This window comes from Paramisgurnus dabryanus, chromosome 24 (assembly GCF_030506205.2).
Source record: "Paramisgurnus dabryanus chromosome 24, PD_genome_1.1, whole genome shotgun sequence".
NCBI classification, from domain to species: domain Eukaryota; kingdom Metazoa; phylum Chordata; class Actinopteri; order Cypriniformes; family Cobitidae; genus Paramisgurnus; species Paramisgurnus dabryanus.
In genome coordinates, this window is record NC_133360.1 from 22,167,369 (window position 1) to 22,176,572 (window position 9,204).

Consider the following 9,204-nt stretch of genomic DNA (forward strand, 5'->3'; position numbering starts at 1 on the left):
GAGTTCACCAGACTTGAACTTTGGCACACAGCGAAAGTTTACACAAGTTTGCATTTTCAATCTGGCGCATTCACATGCTCATGACTGGAATGGAACAAAAAGTGTAGCATGACCGTCCCTTTATGTTAAACATTTTTGGACTGCATTTTTAAGTACAACCAACTTGGGTTTACAAGTCATTTCACAAGTCTTAGATTTTTTATCTTGACTAATGATTCGTTGCTGTAACTTTATTTAGTCAATGAAAACATTGTTAGTCAAGTTAAAAAAAGTTGAAGCGAGTTGTAAATCCAAGCTGATTATAGACAAGTTTCCTGTGTGAAATAGGCGGGCCGCCATTAGCCTTTCAATCTGCCAACGACTTCCGGTTGTGTCTGCCAAGCACTTCCGGTTAGTGAGTTTGTTTTCGCCACTAGTTGTTGCAACCGCGAACAGCACAATATGTCCCCGAGCCGTGTCGGCGTGTAACACCATCCATAGTTTACTTTTTCTTCATGCTAACCAAAGACAGTAAAAGAAGCTAACCGGAAGTGCTTGGCAGACACAACCGGAAGTCGTTGGCAGAGTGAAAGGCTAATGGCGGCCCGCCTATTTCACCCGGGAAACTTGTCTATACTTAACAAAAATGTAAGTACAAAAAATTTTTTTAAAAGAAAAAGCAGTTTTTGAATCTGTTTGTAAGAGCAAACCTGTACAATACTATCGTTTGCCAGATGTCACGGGGTGAACATGTTGTGGCCAGGGTGTAAATTGCTGTGACCTTTCTGGGTGGAACGTGCCCTTTAATTGTCCTCCGGACTTTGGATTTAGGAACCGATGAGATTTCCTATTTTCTGAAGTCCAGTCAGAGTACCACACTGCAATGAAGTGAAAATTAAATAAATCAAAAATCAGAAACACAAACAACAACAACAATAACATGTTATATTAATATTAACAGTAAGGCTGGAACTGTCAAGATACAATGAATTACTTAATAATCTGTAATAAGTGAAATTGGGCAAGTTTACCTCCAGCACCATCAGCACTGGTGCTCCTCAGGGCTGTGTGCGGTCTCCACTTCTCTTCTCCCTTTACATCAACGACTGGATTTTAAAACACCCCTCCATCAAACTCTTGAAGTGTGCAGGTCACACCACAGTCATCGGCCTCATCCAGGGTGGTGATGAATCTGCATACAGAAGAGAGGTTGAACAGCTGGCTGTCTGGTGCAGTCAAAACTAGGGCTGTCACGGTTATGAAATTTGCCTGATGATTAATTGTCGAATAAATTGTGACAGTTATGACGATTAATTTTCTGGTTATTTGTTTGTTCATGAAAACATTTTCACACGTTGTGATTATTTAAATTAAATCTTTTGTCTTATGTCTGTAGTGGCTGCAAAAATCTCAATTCCTTACAGATCCTTAAAGCGTAACTAAACCCCTGGTCAGAGCCTGACTCCACCCACTGCAATATTTGAAAAATGCAAGAAAAGTGGGCAGTGCTTACGTCACAAGTTATTTCTTGGATCCAATAGGAAAATTCAACTGCAGTAGCCACCGTTCAACCTGAAGAGGGCAGCACTCAGACGTTTTTACACCATATATTGTAGTATTGAAACAGTATACTGCTATCTACCAGCATGTGTACAGTCAGTTGGAGTGATAAAATTGTTAAAAATACTCACACATATCCACTCAGATAATCAAAAACTACAATACAGTCCCATAAAATAGAGATTGTGTGTGTACATACTCACTTTCAACTCTTCCTGGCTCCGCTTCCCCTGTGCTGGACCCTGCCTCTGCTTACTGATTGTACAGCTACATATGCATGAGAAGAACATCAGTAATAAATATGACTAAGAATAATTCCTTTTTTTAATTCAATCTGTGCTTTAGTCAGGTTATAATATAGTATGTGGAACTATTGCATTTTATCCTATATGTAAATATGTAATATTGTGCTGTATTTTTCTATTTGTGTGTCCTTAATAAAGCTTTGATTGATTGATTGATTGATTGATATGCCTACCCTGCTGAAAAAACAGCATCAAACCAGCAAGGGAATTATGCTGGTCTATGCTGGTTTAGCTGGTGGTCACCAGCATACTAGCACCAAAACACAACATATGCTGGTCTTGCTGGTATGCTGGTTTTCCAGCAGGGTAATATGATTGCCTACCCAGCCCTGCAAACTGCCCCTGTACCTATCACCGTTTTTGTACTGGTTCCATTCTCCTCCTCCTCTTGTTCTGCTTTCTTTCCTCCTCCTCATCAATATGACTGCAGGGGTCATCATCAACCTGTCTCTCTCCATCACTGACCTTAACAGCTAATATACAGACATACAGGGATTCCTTAGACCATTTTACTGTTTGAACACAATGATGACGTGGAAACGTATGCACGCGCATGTAATGGAAGTATGGCAAGAATCAGCAATGAAGCAACACAGACAGAGAAAGTTAATCTTAAAAGTTGACTTAATCAACTTTTTCAACACAGCCACCAGATCCGTGTACTATAGTAGAGTGAATAGAAGACGTTAGCAGATGGCCAAATATAAAGTGTCCAGATACATATATACGTATATTAGTATAGTATTAGTGCAATCAAACGCAATTACCAGACATTTTGATACGGGGAAACTGTTTTGATAAACTTACTGAGTTGCTAACACGTTAGAACCACTGAGGAACAACACCACTTCTGTTTTCAAATACCTGAAAAGGTTTGAAGAACAGCAATATAAATATATCCTTAAGACATTTCCTGGAGCTGCGTGTGTCTGGTTCTTCGGCTGCAGCCACTGATCTATATAAATGACTGGATTGCGCATGACGTCACACTTGTGAAGCCACCGCGCCGCCATGTTGGTATACCCAAACGTTCTATTAAATCAATGGACGTTATCGGATTTTAATGATAAAACATCACTTTACTCGTCTTCGTTTTTATATGTGAAGTTACCCTGTACATTATAACAACACAAACGTCCAAAGCATGTAAATAGTTATTTACTGAAAGTTGTACATTTTGCGTTTTAAACAGTTATTATACATTCATCTTTATTACAGTATCAGATCAGCAGACAGACCGCAGCATATTTAGTATTAATGACAATAAACGTGCTCATTCTGAAATCTAAATAAATAATCATGCTTTGTACCGTATGTGCATGCAATAATTTGCTAGTTTTGTAATTATGTTATCTAAACTTACAAGTTACCTAAACTTATTTAGAGATATAACGCTGACCGTCACAGTGTAGCTGAATGTCAAAAAAAACTTTATTTATACCCGTGTCATTAACAAATGCAACAGACACACTCACATTAACGGTTTTTTATAAATCCATTATCCTGCCCGATTAAAACATAAACATTGCAAATAACACCAGAATTAACAAATAATTTACGTACACATATCCTAAAAATTAACCTTGTGTAACTGATACGTGGTAAAGGGGGTAAATTTTGATCATGATTTTGAATGGAAGTCAATGGCGCTCTCTGCCGGTTGGGTATACCAAGATGGCGGCTCGAACTCTGCGCTGGCTTCAAATCACGCAGTTACGTCAAGCGTTCTATGCGCAATCCAGTCATTTATATAGATCAGTGGCTGCAGCGCATATTGAGTTTCTGCCCGAGAGCGCCCCCTGGCTTTTGGATGTATCGGCATTTCACAGTAATACATTGAGAAGCATATAGCAAGCATCATCAGCCAATTTATAGGTGCACCCCTAATTTTGGTCATTGTCTCCGCCAACCAATCACACTTTTTTTGCCATGGTTTATGCATCTGATGGAAAACAATCTTTGCCATTTCTCTAATTAGGTTGCTCTGTATTTTGCACCTGGTTACTTTTGGCATATTTCTTGTGTTTATGTTTAAAAAATGTTTTTACTTTAAATGCAAAATACACTTGTTATGTTTTTCCCAAACTATTTGTGTTGATTTGTTATATAAACAAGTGATTTACATAAAGTTATTACCATGCTTGACAATTTTTGTAATAACCAGTTTTTCCGGACCCACGAAAATGATGAGAATTCAGATTTGGACCTTTGAATGTAAACTTTGAGAACCCCTGCGCTATAACAACCGCCTCGCTCTACATTATCCCTTATATATGCCTATATTTAAATGCAAATATAAATTATTTCAGTGTATAATAAATGCATCACTAATCGTGCACCTGTCCTGTCCATGCTGCTGGTCCTTCCTCATCTGCACCTCCTGCCACAGCGCACTTTTGACTGCGAAAAAGGTCTGTTAATTTGGCGCATGTAGCTGCCTCTTATGCCAACTTTTTTTTTTCGGCCCCACCCATTTCTTTCTCTTCTTTCCTTGTTTTCGCAATTTTTACTGTCTTGTCTATGTTGTATTCACACGAATCCAAACCTTACCAAAAGTAAACACTTTTGATCGGCGCCTTTCAGCCAATCGGATGTCAGGAAAAACGAGGATCAGTCCAAGTTTGGACGTTTCAATATTTGATACTGTTTATAATAAAAACGGTTACAATGGGAGTAATTTGCAGATTAAAGTATTAATATCATTAATGAAAACATAATTCTCATAATTCTTTACTTTTAACAAAAAAATTTAATCCATTGTCATATTTTATTTTTATCTAAAATTCAGGCTGCTATTTTAATGTAGTCAACGACTACTGTTCTTACTCCTTTAAGACATGGGGTGGTCTGTGTACTTTACACATCTGTACAGATCTCACAGGAAATTGAGGAGTGTGAATTGCAATCTTTCAGGTGTAAAATTTGTAATAAATTTTATCCTAATACAAAAGACTTTATTTAACACCTTAATTTCCACTTAAAAGCGTGTACAACTGTACAATGTGTTTTTAAAGGATTTGATTATTATAAAACAAACATATGGGTCTTATGCAACTGGACATGTAGCGATGGCAGAATAATGATGGCATACTATTATAGGTGAGCTTGAAATTTGAGTTTGGGGGGGTCAGACTGATCTGTCATAATATCTAAACCGCAACATGCGCTATGATTTTTATCGCAGACTAGATAATTAAAATGAATGAAAAACATTTTTATTGACTACATTAAAATAACATAGCCTGAATGTTAGATAAAAATAAAACATGATAAGGGATTTGATTTTTTTAAACTGTAACACACGTTTAATGTAAAGAATTTTTTTTTTTATTAATAATATTACTTTAATCAATGAAATTACTCACTGTAACCATTTTTATTAGGCTATAAACAGCGATCAAATACTAAAGCATCCTAAATCATGATGAATTACAGGTTTACAGTAAATATAAACAACAATTATATTAAAGTTAGTAGGCTTAAAAGGAAAGTTCACACAAAAATGAAAATTCTGTCATCATTGACTCACCCTCATGTCGTTATAAACCTGTATTTTTTATTTTTTTTATAAACACATAATAAGATATTTTGATAAATGATGGTAACACACAGTTGACAGTACCTATAGACCCTTTTACAGCTCACGTGATCAAATAGCCTGCGCGCGCATTTGGGCAACAAAAGTGGTGTTATTCCCCATTGGTTCTAACGTGGTAGCAACTCAGAAAGTTTATTAAAACGGTTTCTCAACATCAAAATGTCCCGTTGTTGCGTTTGGTTGCACTGATATAATATACTAATATACGTATATATGTATCTGGCAACTTTATTTTTGGCCATCTGCTAACGTCTTTTATCCACTCCACTATAGTACACGGATCTGGTAGCTGTGTTGAAAATGTTGATAAAGTCAATTTTTTTTAAATAACTTACTGTTTGTGTTGCTTCACTGTTGATTCTTACGATACTTCCGTTGCCTAAATGCGCGCGCATACGCTGCCACGTCATCATTGTGTACAAACAGTAAAAGGGTCTATTAAATTCAAATATTATGGAAGTCAGTCAGCTGTGTGCTTGCCATCATTTATCAAAATATCTTCTTCATATACACTTCAAGAAAAAAATCAGGGAGTTAATTTTATGAAATTTTTACTTCTAAAAACCACACAATTTAATTCAAAACACAAGTAAAAACAAAACGAAAAATTAGATGCAGTAAACAGCACATTAGGTCATTAAAGTATTCAATTAACGCCAAGCGTTGTTCTAAAAAATGACCGCTAGATGGCGATTAAGTGCTTTGGCTGCTATTATACAAACCTCAGCGGGAAGTCTTATAAGTATAATATTTTTTGCAGACAATTTCTTTAATCAAAGAGTATTCATATTGTGGTAGCACATGGTGTTATATATGTTATTCGAGAAGCTATAATAACTTTAATGTTTTTGTTCGGTAGTAGAGGAAAGATGTTCCGGTTGGTCGATGTAGTGTTTGTCCCGCCTCTCCTCCATCTTGATTGGGCGGCTGGGTAAGCGACATACCAAGCGCCATAGATATGTATATAAAGGCTAGATGGCTCGTCCGCGCTGATGGCCAATTGAGTGGAACGTCCGCATTTTGGCGGCCATCTTAGGACAGGGCGCTCGCTCACTCGTAGCATTGAGTTTTAATGATGCAGGTACTTTTAAATGACCATAACTTGCTTAATTTTTTACCGATTTTCAAACGGATTGGTTTGTTATAAACGTCAAAGATGTACCTATGACACTGAATACGTATACTAAAAATAAATAAAAAATTCATGAAACATGTTAAAGCATCCAGAATTATAGCCACGTTAATAACGTTTGTAAAAAACCAAACCGTTTGTAAATCCGTCAAGAATTCAGCAAGTTACGAGCATTTTAGTTGGCGTATGTCACTCACCTTCCGTCCACAGCAGCAGGGAGCAGCACTATGGCAGCACTGACCTAAGATGGCCGCCAAGTGACGACACAGCTGACTCCGCCTTGAGCCATCTAGCCTTTATATACATATCTATGCCAAGCGCTACGTTTTGATAAATACACAAATTATTACAAGATTAACAATTGTTTTACACATTATCTTACAAAGTAACTTAAAGCTAACAAGAAGCTAAATTAATATGTATGTTTGTTGTGCAATATAATTTATTGTAATAAACTCCAAGCTCCGCCTATGCTTAAACCCTGCAATGTGTTTCACTAAAATATAATTTCTTCTATTAGATCTAAGTTACTTGATTTGTGAATACAGCAGTGTTTTAAGGAATTTTATTCAACAGAAACCACTGTGACTACATACAATGCAAGAAAAAATCCCAAGGTTTGTTAATTTAAGGATTTTTCTTGACTTCTAAACAAAACACAATTCAATGCCTAATTCAAAACACAAGTAAAAACAAATCGGAAAATTAATAATATATGCAATGAACAGTACATTAAGCCATTCATTTATTCAATCTATTGAAGTAAAATTAACTCCACTGAAGGCTGAACGCGCCATGTGTTGTTCTTAAAATGGCCGCTTGAGGGCGCTTATTCAATTAAACACTAAAGGCTGAACGCGTCAGTCGCTGTTCTAAAAATGGCCGCTTGAGGGCGCTTTGGTTGGTATTATAGAAACCTCCGATGAAGTACTGATTTTTCAGATATTTTTTTTCATCAAAGCGTATTCATATTGTGACAGCACATGGTGTTAAATATATTAATATTAATTAATTAAATTGTAGTCGGAGCCTATGGTGTAGTGGGCAGTGCTCCGACATATGGTGCAGACGCACTCTCGGCGACCCGAGTTCGAATCCCGGCTCGAGGTCCTTTGCCGAACCCGTTCCCCTCTCTCCACCCTATACTTTCCTGTCCTCTCCTATCACACTGTCTATCTAATAAAGCCACAAAAAACGGCCCAAAAACATAACTTTAAAAAAAAAAAAAATTTAATTAAATTGTATGTTTTTGTTCAATAGTAGAGGAAAGATGTTCCGGTTGGTCGATGTACTGTTTGTTCCGCCTCTCCTTCATTGTGATTGGACAGCTAGAAAAGTGCCGTTACTGAGCGCCACGTTTTAATAAATACATATTATTACCAGATTAACAATTGTTTTACACATTATCTCACAAGAAACGTTTAAAATGTATAAGAACCTAATTTAATATGTATATTTGTTATGGAATATAATTTATTTAAAAAAACTTATTTTAGCCAATGGGGGCCTGTTGGACCCGCCTATGCTGCTGTAGTGTCACGTGTCAGACAGATAATCCAGCCTCAAGTTTAGGCCATTGGTTAAGTGAATGCTGTCATATAAGGCTTGTGTTAGGGAAATTAATTTATTACTTACTTATCTTTGCATGTTAAGAGAAGTATTAACATAGAAAACAATGACACTGAAGAGCTTTAAATAAGATTATTGAATAAAATGTTGTATGTTAATTAAAAGAAAAATCCAGATAATTTACTCACCACCATGTCATCCAAAATGTTGATGTCATTCTTTGATCAGTCGAGAAGAAATTATGTTTTTTGAGGAAAACATTGCAGGATTTTTCTCATTTTAATGGACTTTAATGGACACCACCACTTAACACTTAACTCAACACTTAACAGTTTTTTCAACGAAGTTTCAAAGGACTCTAAACGATCCCAAACGAGGCATAAGGGTCTTATCTAGCAAAACGGTTGTCATTTTTGACAATAAAAATAACAAATATCCACTTTTAAAGCACAACTTCTCGTTTAAATCCGGTCGTCATGCGCTAGCGTGACCCGACGCAATACGTCATCACGTCAAGAGGTCACAGAGGACGAACGCGAAACTCCGCCTCAGTGTTTACAAATGTGGTGAAAGAGGACCAATCCTACGTTGTTGTATGTCAAATGATACTAATTAATGTCTTTGTGGCAGTTTATTGTTTAAAATAGTCAGCAAACGTGAGTTTTATATATTTAACACGTGACCTCCCTACGTCACTACGCATTTACGTTAGGTCGCGCTGGACCGGACCTAAACGAAAAGTCGTGCTTTAAAAGTGTATATTTGTTATTTTTCTTGTCAAAAATGACAATCGTTTTGCTAGATAAGACCCTTATGCCTCGTTTGGGATCGTTTTTAGTCCTTTGAAACTCCGTTGAAAAAAACTGTTAAGTGTTGAATTAAGTGTTATGTGTTGGTGTCTATTAAAGTCCATTAAAATGAGAAAAATCCTGCAATGTTTTCCTCAAAAAACATAATTTCATCTCGACTGAACAAAGAAAGACATCAACATTTTGGATGACATTGTGGTGAGTAAATTATCTGGATTTTTCCTTTAAGAAAATGGAATATTCCTTTAAGTA